We start from the raw sequence: 13415 nt of genomic DNA, 5'->3' as shown, positions 1-13415 counted from the left end.
GACGGAAATGAAGGAAACAGGTGAACTTGACACATTATATGGATACGTATACACGCCAATTACGGCTTGAATAAGTGTATAGTGAGGGTCCAGACATTACAAGAATACAGTGTGAAAGCTGAATTTCATAATTTCCAACATCATAGAAAAAAGAATAAGAGCGCATCATGATTGAGGATTTTTGTGAGGGCAGGTGTGGAAACAATGGTTGATCAAACATGACTGACCTGGTTAGTGAAGGATATAGGGGAAAAGGATTGAAGATGACACGTATTTGAATAGGTGTTCGGTAAGAGGGAATACGTGAAGCCCGGTGGAAATTTTGTGGCTCTGGGAAGTTTGAATTTTTAAAGAAACGTAGGGGCTACGAAAGAACGAGTTAAATAAACCTATAGAATACCATCAACCATTCTACAGTAACCCTGTTACTTGCTCCGATTCCAGTTTTCTTGAACTGGAAACACTCCATCGCAAGTTTGCACCATCTAGTCAAGAAAATATCCAAATGCTTCTGCAATTTTGCAACAAAAAAAAAGGATTCCGCTGATCTTGAGAATATCCCAAAACCTGTCTAAGCACAAAACTTTGGCAATTGGTCACTATGGAATGCTAGGAAACAATAAAAAAAATCGACATCATTGTCATCTCAAAATAACTACCATAGAAACGGTGATCGACGATGAAACGCACTCTTCAATTGTGGTTTTCCATTAGTCCTCTTCTTCACCGCCTCTCGTCCCACCCCATACAAATACACACGACACGCACAGTTGAATGAACAACAAAACCTGAATAGGTAGAGAGGGGGACTCAATTATGTGTTAGTTAGGTAGAGGGGGGTGGCCCCCATATTGTTGTGTGAAAAGTGGTGCAGAGGAGAGGGCGGCCGGATGAGAGTACGTACCCCCGCGTCGGCGAGATTCATAATTGCTCAGGCCCTTTTACAGGATACAGTATTTCATGCCTTCGATCCGTTCCCAATAATTAGGTATGGCCCTTCCATTTGGACTTTTGGTTTGAGATAAATGACTACTAAGTACTTCAAACTACATTTAACCCTTGCGATTTTGGACTTTTCGGGAATTTCGGATTTAGGGGTTTTCGATTTCACAAATCACGGATTCAAAGACTGTAAAGTTCAAAGCACGGTCAATGGAGGATATTTTCGAAAGTTTACTGCAAAACTTGACTTTAGAAGAAGGAGATCACGATCGGATTTAGATTTTTTAACTGATACAAATTGCCAGTAGGAACTTTTAATATGAAATGCATATGATAATGATTTTAAACATAAAGGGTAGGATAGTTCCTTATCTCCATGACAACACGGTATTTAGGAGCAAATTTCTGTCAATCTGGCAAGGTTATTAGAAACAGATATAAAATTGCTCCCAAACGCCGGAAAGGGTCATTTTTTGAAATATTTTTATTGGTTTCTGAGGAAGTAAAACTACTAAAAACGATAAAAGTTCTATTCAACCATGGAAAAATGATCTATAACCAACTTATATGTAAACTGACTGAGTAGCGACTCTGTATCATAAGCAATCTAGTTGTTACCCCTCCAAAGGTCCAATAAACAATAAAAGTTGGATAAGTGGAATGGGTATAAGTGAATATAAACGAATGCGAATAAGTGGTGGATATCGTTCGCTCGTCATAAAAACTTTGATCTACCTCCCACCAACCATACGGATTTCATATAAAACATATAGATATTGGTTATGAGAGAGAGACAGAGAGAATTAGAGAGGTAGAGAGAGAAAGACAGTGAGAACTGTGTGTGACCACACACGGAAAAGTAGAAGATAATGAGGATGATGATGATGATGATAGAAATGAAATGAAATGCAAAACTAGATTTTTCCATCCATCTACACCACAACATTCCCCCGCACATGATTTGAAATAGGGGAAAAAGAGACGAATTTCGGTTGTTATTATGGTTGATTATATGACACACATAATGTATTGGATGACAGTCTGTGGGATTATCTAGCGTCTGAAAAAATGAAACTGGTGAAAAAACACTTATAGACTTGGTTTTACTGGCACATGTGCCAAAATAAACTGATCTCGTGGTTTTAGTCTCAATGATACGGTACCCGGTCTCAGAAATTCATACCAAAAAAATCATACCCAAATTTAGTTACTAAAAGTAAGTTACTCTTTGACGTATTGTGACATAATTCTAGGAACAAGTTTCTGTTATTTAACACTAAAGAATTAATGTAAAAATCAGTTTGGCAGATGATTCAACACTGACAATTCGACAAAGAGGCGAGAACGGGCGGTGGTAACGTCGGCGAGAATATAAAAAAAATTACGGAAAATGAGTGGGGGAAACGAACGACAAAACTAATACACATTCATCGACACATGTGGAATTGAAAGGAAAAATCGTTGGCAAGGAACACAAAAAATTTTGAAATCAAAGTAATGAAACCCACGACAATGAGCAGATGAGAAGAGGAGGAGAATGAGAATGTAATGAAAATGATAAAATGAGATTTTCTAGGAAAAATCCGCTTGGTGTGAAATATTTCAGTTGATGTGTAAGAGATAGAAAGTCACTTAGCGACATCACCAGGCAACATGTAGAATAAAGAAAGAAACCCTCCAGAAAACATAAGTATCGGTTTATAACAAGAGTTGTTTTAAAGAATTGGAGAGGTGAACAACAATGAAGAAGTCAACTAGACGTTCACTATGGAAACAAGTGTTACGAGACGCAGAGCGCAATACACATGAATTCAGGTGGTCTAGGTAACAAATATTTGAGATCTAGGTTTGCACTGAAAAGTTAGGTAGAGACAAATTGGGTTCTACGAGAATTTATGCCATGGAAAACTTGTTAAACAAAAAAGAAACTTGAAGAAATTTTTAGAAAAGACATTCCAGAAACCTAGTAACTTCGCACCTCCAATGTTATAACCACCTAGAAAACTTCCGTGGATAAATCTGCCGTAATCAGCTAGGCAACTTGGTATTTCCTCCTAACCCAATACAATACGGAACGCTTCAAAAAGCGCGAACCGCCAGCAAAAACGAAATGGACATATAAACAAGACAAGATGTTGGTGAAAATAGAGAGGGATAGAGGGAGAGAGAGACCAATTAGTATGTCAAGAAGGGGACCCCGAAAATGGAATAAGAAATGGCTGTGAGTGAGTCTTAGTGTGTATGCGTGTGTGTATGAGTGTAAAAAGGCAAAAGAAGAAGAAGCCGAGTTAAAATTCAAGGAGACGCTATCCTTGATGGGTGGTGGTGGTAGTGGAAGGAGGTGGTCACATCAATTCTATTCATTTTCATTCAGAAACAACAGGTGTTCACTCTTGGGAGCATACGGTGCGCAAAACAGGTGGACTTCTAGATGATTGGTGACTTTTAAAGGCACAAGAATCATCAGACATATTCATCATGAGAAGGGTATTCCAAGTTGGTGTGGGCGGCGAATCTCCTCAGCAAACCTACAAAACTGCAATGATAACTCCCTTTTTGAAATTAAAATAAATGTAGAAAAATAGAAACATATTTGCTTCAAGCCAAATCTAAATTTTCGGGCTATTATAGAAAGGCGAGACATTTTTAAAGTCAGAAAAGCAGTTTAGAACGTGCCCGGAAAACCCGAGAATTCGGTGAACCTAGCAAAACGGATAATTTATCAAAGCCCAGGGAAACCCAGCTAATCAAGAACTTAAGCGTCTTGTGAGACATCAGCGAGAGCTAGGTACGCAACGAGATTCGGCATTCAAAACGAGATATGAGGAGGAGGTGGGAGATAAATTGTGTTTTTTTCTTAAATTCTAAAAGGTAGCGTATCTAATTGTTCCGGTTTGGTTTTCCACTTCCATGACCAGTCATAAATGTGGTAATGAATGGAAAAGTGAATCCATCTCCACTATGTGATCGAAAAGATTAAAACTTGAACTGCAAAGGTGATTATACTCGAAATTTTGAGTTTAACATAAGAATGAGTATTCTCAATTAGAATTTCAATGTTAGCCATCCAGAAGCCTAATGAGCAAAATTTGTGAGTTTCTTGCAGATAACGGGACCTCTCTTTCTCTCTTTGTGTATGTGCCTGTCCCTTTATCCATTATTCACTGCTCTCTGGAGGATGTTTTCCTTTTTCGCCTCTCTTTTGCTCATCTTATTCGGTTGACTTGACTTCTTGTGTTACTCAACGACGCCGCCGTCGAGCAAAAAGATGTGGGACCACCGGAAGGAAGTGAACGAGAGTTAGACAAATAGGAAGAGCAGGGGTTTCCCATACTAATTAACTTATTGTTATCCAACGGTGGGATCAGGCGAAGGGGTTCTGAAATTCTACAAGATTCTGTATTATATACGGATCCGCAGGAACAGATGCTTTGAATTACCCGTCTCAGGCAAATCTGATCGTTTTCAGTTAAACTGAAAGTTACGAAAAATTGGAAAAAAAGGAAGACTGGAAGCAAACTTGGAAAAGGGGAACTTTAGTAAGAAAGAAGAAGTTTTAAACAAAGGAATAGAGAAATAAATATAAACAAAAACGGTAGCGTGGTTGGATAATTGAGATATATTTTTGACAACCACTCCGGATTTCAAGGTGAAATCGTAATAGGTTTCGGTTTAAAACAAAATTCTAAAAATTTCGCAAGGACTAGGAAAAAATGTTGTAAATTGGCAATTTTCAAAGTATTACACTTTTTCAAAAATTTTTAACTGTGTCTGGGAGAAAAACCATTTTTTATTTTCATAAAACTATAAAATTAGAAATAATTTTCTAGACTCATTCTAAAAAAAAGTACCACGATGTAGTATATTCTAGGGGTATAGAACGAAGTTTAGACAACCAACATGTCAAGTTCATAAAGGTGTTAGACAACATTTATCTGTTTTTGGATACCATCAAAGTTATTAGAAATATATTTAAGTTTCCAATAATTTTCAAATTGAAATTTTTCAGAAAAAAAGCTGGTATCTACGAAACTATACCCATAAGCATAGTAAAAGATGTACAACATTTTGAAAAACGTTGCTAATTTGCATACAGTACCAAACATGAAACAGAAGAGAAATGTGCAATAATCGAAATTGAAAATTCCAAAAATAGTATTCAAATACTAGAATCGCAGAGAAACAAAAAGACAATTCATTTTGCAACAAATATAGAGACTAAGGGAGAGATGAGAGATAGAGTGTCACAAAACAGGAATAATTTGCATAATTATATACACTCTCTGTGTCCCATCACCCCCCGTGTCCATTTCCAATGTAGTGCTCCATTGGGGGAAAAAATATTGGAAAGGCAGGCGGGAGAGATTGAGAATGTGATGGAAAAAATGGAAATTCTTGTCTTGTTGGAGTTGGAGAACATTATGGGAAATGTGAGAAGAATGCGAGAGGAAATGGGGAAAAATAGTTGGAAACCAGAGCCAAGTACTCGTTTTTATTGAAATGACCTCTATACTGGGTTGGCAGTTTGTTTCAAATCTCACTTGAAAATTAACTGCGCTAGCTCTTTTCATCCATACGATTAGGTTCTTAGAAATAAGACGTATACTTCCTGTCAGAGTTAGTTAAAGAATGCCATTTTAAGACCTCGATTTTGGAATTAAAATTATTGTAAAAATGTCTGATTTACGCCTGCCCAGTGCCTACTGTCACAGTGTATGTGATGAAGCCCTGCCATTTTGTGGTATTTGTTCAAATTTTTAGCTTTGGAAAAGTAGAAACAAGTAAGCGAAATCTTTACGAAATCTTCACAAAATAAAGTCTACTTTTAACAACTGAAAAGTCTGTTGACCTCGATAAAAACAACTTTTATGTAGGTACTATTTTCTGGTACTAAATAGAGTGATAAAAATCTGGTGTGTAATCTTGTTAAAAATTGAAACAAAATCGAAACTTTTGGACTTGCTTCAAAAAACAAACGAAAAAAGAAAATTGCAGAATACTTCCAAAAAGCGAATAATAATGGAGGAAAAAATTCTTTCTCCATCAATATTTGTGTGCAATTGTGCGTGAGAGATTCGACCTTTTATGGGGGTCGCTGGGCGGCCGTACCTTGAAGAATAATAATGCCACGTGCCAAAAATTATAATATATCTTAGACTAGAAGCGGATTCTTTTAAAGGTTGAGATCATATTTTATCGAACATAAAGTAGGCAAATACTGAAATACTACCTTGTGTTAATACTACTTTTGCTTGAATACTACTATTGCTAGAATACTACCTTTGCTAGAATACTACCAAATTGCTAGAATACTACTATTGCTAGAATACTGCCATTGCTAAAATACTACTTTTGTTGCTTAAATACTACCTTTTCAGAAAATTTTATAATTTTATTCATTTTTTCATTGGAATATTTATTAAGTACTATTTCTGGTCAGATATTTTGAATAAGAAATAATTAACACAGCATTTTGTATTGTAGAAGTGGCTTGATCGGTTTTATTTAGGGATCAAATTCGAGAGTATTCATTTGTAGTGAAATTGATTTAAATTCAGCTGTAGACCGTTCTCAAAAAGTAACTCCGCTTTTAGTTGTTAGCTATTTTTGATTGAAATGGTTGTAAAACAACAATAAACTAATTGCAGAATTCAAATACTTCTTCCCAGAGTGAGGTTGTAATTACCCACACTCGTTTATAGTTTTACGACTACATATCGTCTCCTTTTTGTTTTGATGACACACAATTATGATTATGATGATTATGATTATGATTATGACAATTATGATGACACACAAATACTGATTCAAACATATAGCTACTAAAGTATTTCACTTTCAAACACTATATCTACAAGCAAACATATTTGCTTATCAATATCAGCCATATTAGACACCTTAAAAACATATCCCATCTTCAAACTCTCACGATGGCTGAAGAAAAAAAATTTTTTTTTTTTCAAAATCAATAAACATGTTAAAAGCTACATTTCTTCAGTTAACCATTTTCATGTATCTCTTTTCGTTGCTGAGCTACGTTGTGTTTATGTACTCAGACGCTGTTAAAATTTCACTTCATACTATTCCAAACTCTAGCCTGTAGCTCAAATTTCAGTTGTCTAATAAAAATGCTGTCAACTGACAAAACATTTGTCGCACTATTTGGCACATTTGGTTTACTGCGAATAATGTCAAATGGTGTATTCTTGCAGACTTATGTATGCTCAATTAAACATAAAACAAGATGAGTTTGCGAGAAAATGGTTAACATAATTTTAAAGAAACAATTAAAAACTTATATGAAAATAATTTTATTTCTTACTATTAATCAATTAAAACTACTCTCTACGTATCCGCATTGTGTTTCCGTGAAGAAATCTGAAAGAGTGAAATTTTACAATTTATGTTGTTTTTGTCTCAAATTGAACATAAGTCTGCAAGAATACTCCATTTGACATTATTCGCAGTAAACCAAATGTGCCAAATAGTGCGAAAAATGTTTTGTCAGTTGACAGCATTTTTATTAGACAACTGAAATTTGAGCTACAGGCTAGAGTTTGGAATAGTATGAAGTGAAATTTTAACAGCGTCTGAGTACATAAACACAACGTAGCTCAGCAACGAAAAGAGATACATGAAAATGGTTAACTGAAGAAATGTAGCTTTTAACATGTTTATTGATTTTGTAATGTTTTATTTCTTCTAACTTTTAAGTTTCTTAAGTGAGCGCCGGTCAAATTTAAAAATAACTTTTCCTAGCCTTTTTTGAGATTGAGCATCATCAACATGCGACAACAAGAATGTATGAAAATATCAAATAGCTGTTTAATATCTAGACACATCAAAGCAAATTAATACCTAAACTTAAAAAAAAATTGAAAAATTAAAAAAAATTTTTTTTTCTTCAGCCATCGTGAGAGTTTGAAGATGGGATATGTTTTTAAGGTGTCCAATATGGCTGATATTGATAAGCAAATATGTTTGCTTGTAGATATAGTGTTTGAAAGTGAAATACTTTAGTAGCTATATGTTTGAATCAGTTAGCCATAATTGTGTGTCATCAAAACAAAAAGGAGACGATATGTAGTCGTAAAACTATAAACGAGTGTGGGTATTTACAACCTCACTCTGGGAAGAAGTATTTGAATTCTGCAATTAGTTTATTGTTGTTTTACAACCATTTCAATCAAAAATAGCTAACAACTAAAAGCGGAGTTACTTTTTGAGAACGGTCTACAGCTGAATTTAAATCAATTTCACTACAAATGAATACTCTCGAATTTGATCCCTAAATAAAACCGATCAAGCCACTTCTACAATACAAAATGCTGTGTTAATTATTTCTTATTCAAAATATCTGACCAGAAATAGTACTTAATAAGAATTCCAATGAAAAAATGAATAAAATTATAAAATTTTCTGAAAAGGTAGTATTTAAGCAACAAAAGTAGTATTTTAGCAATGGCAGTATTCTAGCAATAGTAGTATTCTAGCAATTTGGTAGTATTCTAGCAAAGGTAGTATTCTAGCAATAGTAGTATTCAAGCAAAAGTAGTATTAACACAAGGTAGTATTTCAGTATTTGCCCATAAAGTATACGTGATCGAAATAATACTAAAAGTGTGTGAATTGAGTGAGCCCGTGAGCCAGGTGCATTTTACATTTTACATCACAACATCTTTCGTTAGAAGAGCCTCCGAATCTGAAAAAACTGCTCTCGGGAGTGTAAGGATCAGAAATCTCTGAAGAGATATAGACGAGTAGAAGAAAGAAAAAAAGGTTCGGGGTTCAACTCATTTTCTTGTTGTAAAATATAAAATTGAGAAGCTTACGGTTATTGATTGTAGTTTTTCCGGAAATTATTTTTATTATTGAAATTAGATGGAAAAATATTATAGTTCTTTTTGATATATTATGGTTGAAATGACTTACTACATAAGATTTTGAAATTAAACTATTGAAAATCAATTGGCAAATGCCCTGAGTGTTTGCCTGAAAAAAAAACACAATACAATACACGAAAGCGCACACCCCCTTTCAACAGAGAAAAAGTGGAAAAGAGAATAGGCGACAACTGCACACAAAAGGCAAACATAACATTCTCCATCTCTCCAATGAAGGCAATTTGGCGTGGGACACAAATTTGGGCAATTTCAAGCTAAAAATTGGGGCTGGCTGAAATGCAAAACATTTCGACCACGGCAGGACTCGAACCTGCAATCCCCAGATTCGAAGTCTGGTGCCTTATCCATTAGGCCACGCGGCCATGAAAACCAGTACGTTGAGACGGAAAACACGTCTCGCAGTAACAAGAGGGGGAGACATAAGAGGTGGAAGAAGAGAGGAAAGAAATATGAGTAAACTAAAACTGAAAAAGTCCATAAACTGTGTCTTTTTGTAAAGTTTTCAAGATAATTCGATGACGTGGAGAATAGGGAAATGGTAAAAAAGTGGGTTTGAAGTGGTTTTCAAATCACCAACAGAACCTGTTCACAAGTGGTGACCGAATAAGAGGGTGTGGTACTTACGGAAAAAAGAAAATACTTGATGGAACTGAAGGAAAAATTGGTTAGGATTAGAGGGAAATCGAACGTTTCAGAAGAAATGGTTTTTTTTTAAAGTCTAAGGGAGATTTCATCAGTTAAAAAGTCCAGTTTATTCAATTATCTTTACTGAAAATGCCGTATTTTTTCAAATAGTCTCACAATCCGCTATTTCACTTTGAAAGGCTATATCTCGGTTTATATTGGAGATATCAATAATCTGCCAATTACAAACCGATAGTAAAATAATTAAAAAATATTTAGTGTGTTGACAATTTTTGTATATAACAGACGACAACTGAGATAAGAGCTGCCAAAGTTGAACAAACTGGTGCAAAACTAATTGAGGAGTTAACTACACCAACGTGCATAAATGTATGCATAAAAACGTTCAAAACGGATTCTCAAATAAGAGATTTCATGGTAGGTAGGCACTTCTTCAGGATTATCTGATTTCCTCATTTTAATTCAAAAATCTTCTGAAGGTATAGGTAGACTTGTAAGAATATTCCGGGAATCTTTACCTCCTTTAGTAGCAGTTGGAACAGAGACAACAAAAGAGTGACATTAAAGAGATAAAAGAAGAAAATGAAAACATCTTTCTTTCCAAAAAAAGCGGTCAATTCAACCGGTTTTCTGATCTACCACTACCAATCGCTTTATCACTCACTATCTAGGTCAGCTTTTTTTATCAGAAAAAATAACGTTTGAAGGCTCAAACATAGGCTTTTGGCTTCTTATATTTGATGATCCATATAGGAAAAGTGTACAGTCCAATGCACTAAAATGTATATAGTTGTAGATGATTTTTTTTAATTTTGGACTGCCTATTGTCTAGTGTCTCCGCGGCTGCTGACTCCTCAGCACAATTTTGATTGAACTAATATATATTTTAGAAGACGAAGCGAAGAGTCGAAATTGTTTATGTTGACTCTCAACTACAAGATGTGCTGGGTGGGTGTATACAAAATTTCGTGGTGAGACCCAAATTGGGTCCAATATGCTGGGTCCAATATGCTGGCATTTATTTAATCGGGGACAAGCACAGGAAATGTTGTGCTCATTATTTTAATAGTAAAAGACTTTTGAAACAACATGTATGCACGTTTTTAGTAGCTGAAACGTGAGTTTTGGCATAGATTTGTACATATATCCTAACTAGGATCTACACAAGGGCGCGAATTGTCCACAATTACATTGAGGCTCCGTTAATGCACGAAAAGGGCAAAAAGGCGGAAAAGGGGCACGTAAGGCAGCCTTGCCTACTAAGCCGCTGAAATGGACCAACTCTGATTAAAATAAAAATTGGACATAGTTTTCCTTAAAAAGAAGCTTTCAGTTATTCAAAAACAACTGTTAAAATATTTGTTAAAATTATATTGATTCCCAACAGAAAACCAGACACATGAGAAATAAGTGAGCTTTTGCAATGAATGGAGAACCTAATTGAATGGAACCAAAGCTTCATGGCGGTGTGCTTTTGGTGTGTCATTGCATTGATTCTATAGACCGGAAACTGGGAATGTCATATAAATTGGAAGGTACTGTGCAAGAAATTATGTACAGAAAAAAATTTGAAAAATCTCAGAGTTGAGGAAAGATGTTCACATTTTTCAATAGAACATGCAAAACTTTAATTCCAAGTCAAAAAGAATACACCCGCATGAACAGTAAAATTCATAAAAATGAAATTCATGCACTGTCCCATTGTCCCGGGTACAAAAGATCCCGAAAATAGTGTTTGATTCCTGGAGGGTGCGCAGAGAATCTAGAATGAAAAAGGGAAGGACTCAGGAGCCGCACCGGAGTATGTGTGTATGTGGCGTCGCCCCGCAAATGCCGATCAGTTACACAAACACGCGAATAAATATATAGAAATACATGGAATGGCGACGAGAAGTTGACACACTGACATTGTATTACTATAGGTATTTTAAGTGAGAAAAATGGATCACTACAAGTGGAATTTGACACCTTTGAATGGCTCCGCAACTTTGGTCAGAGACATCTTTATTAGCGCAAAAAACTAAGAGTTTGATTACTTTAATGTACAATTTTACTAAACTGCGTATCTTCAAACTGATGTATCTTAAAAAATGCACGTCTAGAAAAGTAATGTTCAACTAACAAAATAATCAGAAATATTTTTTCTTTCTTTTGCATTATTTTTCTTTGCAAAATATCAATTATTTCTTGAGTTGCACAGAGTCAAACACATTTTCTCAAAATTTACAAAAATGTTTCAGAACTGTTCTGTTGTACCTGTCATAACTCAACATCCATTGAATTTCCGAATGCAAATTTTATTTAATAATAATTCTAAGATATTTTGCTACATTTTATCAGTTTAAAGTTTTTTGATATTTTCATGTTCAGCCAAGTTACAGGCCGTTTTTTGAAAAAATCCAATTTCGTCCATAAAACTCTTCATATCCAACGTATCGACTTGAAATTTTGAAAAATGATCACTTTTTTGAGGTTTCTACAATGTCATAAAAAATCTTTCAAAAATGTTGGCTCATCTCCAAAATCGTCCTCCGCTCCAAAATAAGAAATGGGACTTTTGCTTTTCGGAAAATGACCAAAAAATGAAATTGCGATTTTTGGGTCGAAAAATATATTTTTAGAAAGCTGAGAACATGTTATTTACGATTTTCATGTTCATTTTAGGTGATTTCTTTTCTGAAATGACCTAAAAATTAAACAAAAAGCACATAATTTTAATTCTCACGTTTAATTTTTTATTTGCATTAAAACAATTGAAATACTGAGCAAATTACCAAATAATTACACGTGAGAATTAAAAATATGTTCTTTTTGTTTAATTTTTAGGTCGTTTCAGAGCAGAAATCACCTAAAATAAACATGAAATTCGTAAATGGCGTGTTCTCAGCTTTCTAAAAATATATTTTTCGACCCAAAAATCGCAATTTAATTTTTTCGCCCATTTTTCGAAAAGCAAAAGTCCCATTTCTTATTTTGGAGCGGAGGACGATTTTGGAGATGAGCCAACATTTTTGAAAGATTTTTTAGGACATTGTAGAAACCTCAAAAAAGTGATCATTTTTCAAAATTTCAAGTCGATGCGTTGGATATGAAGAGTTTTATGGACGAAAATGGATTTTTTCAAAAAATGGCCTGTAACTTGGCTGAACATGAAAATATCAAAAAACTTTAAACTGATAAAATGTAGCAAAATATCTTAGAATTATTATTCAATAAAATTTGCATTCGGAAATTCAATGGATGTTGAGTTATGACAGGTACAACAGAACAGTTCTCAAAAATTTTGGTGAATTTTGGCAAAATGGGTTTGGCTCTGTGTAACTCAACAAATTATTGTTATTTTGCAATGAAAAATAATGCAAAAGAAAGAAAACATATTTCTGATTATTTTGTTAGTTAAACATTACTTTTCAAGACGTGTAGTTTTTAAGTTACGATAGTTTGAAGATGCGCAATTTAGAGATTTTAACAGGATATTGCATATGATCATATTCGTACGTCTTATCTATACTTTGATTTTATTGGATTTCACATGAAAAAAAAACGTGCAGGCATTGATAAAATGTAGTCAAGAACTTTGGAGTCACCTGGGAAAAAAGGTTTCAGAGTCAATAAACTTAAAATGCCTATGACTAAATACAGTACTCATCAATTATTCCACAAATAATAGAAACATCAAAACCTTGAATAAATACGAGATGTCGAACCATCAGAACCACAAGCAGCTGGCCATTGCCGAACTCTTTTTTCTTGTTTAACCCCCCTCCCCGCCTCCGGTCACTTTGTCCCCCATCCATATCACTTTTTCATTTTTCGACTGGCTCTGTTGAGCCAAGCTTGAGAAGATTGATGGTTCTTGACACCTATCTATTATCCTAGCTGTTATCAGGGACATTGATATCTTCAGATAAAAAATGAGATTCG

The 13415-nt window shown here is 34.7% G+C and overlaps 4 non-coding genes across 4 annotated transcripts; 2 read left to right on the top strand and 2 right to left on the bottom strand.

The window, feature by feature from the left end:
- Positions 1–3106: 3106 nt before the first annotated feature.
- Positions 3107–3173, bottom strand: F35H8.9. The gene has a single exon (NR_051549.1). It is a non-coding gene; the product is annotated as an Unclassified non-coding RNA F35H8.9 (non-coding RNA).
- Positions 3174–4147: 974 nt separating this feature from the next.
- On the top strand, positions 4148–4296 carry F35H8.11. Its single transcript, NR_051548.1, has one exon. It is a non-coding gene; the product is annotated as an Unclassified non-coding RNA F35H8.11 (non-coding RNA).
- Positions 4297–9126: 4830 nt separating this feature from the next.
- Positions 9127–9210, top strand: F35H8.10. Its single transcript, NR_051547.1, has one exon. It is a non-coding gene; the product is annotated as an Unclassified non-coding RNA F35H8.10 (non-coding RNA).
- F35H8.t1 lies at positions 9136–9208 on the bottom strand. Its single transcript has one exon. It is a non-coding gene; the product is annotated as a tRNA-Arg (tRNA).
- Positions 9211–13415: the final 4205 nt, after the last annotated feature.

Source organism: Caenorhabditis elegans, chromosome II, assembly GCF_000002985.6.
Source record: "Caenorhabditis elegans chromosome II".
Taxonomy (NCBI): Eukaryota; Metazoa; Nematoda; class Chromadorea; order Rhabditida; family Rhabditidae; genus Caenorhabditis; species Caenorhabditis elegans.
The sequence above is the reverse complement of the archived record's forward strand: the minus strand, read 5'-3'. Positions and strand labels throughout refer to the sequence as shown.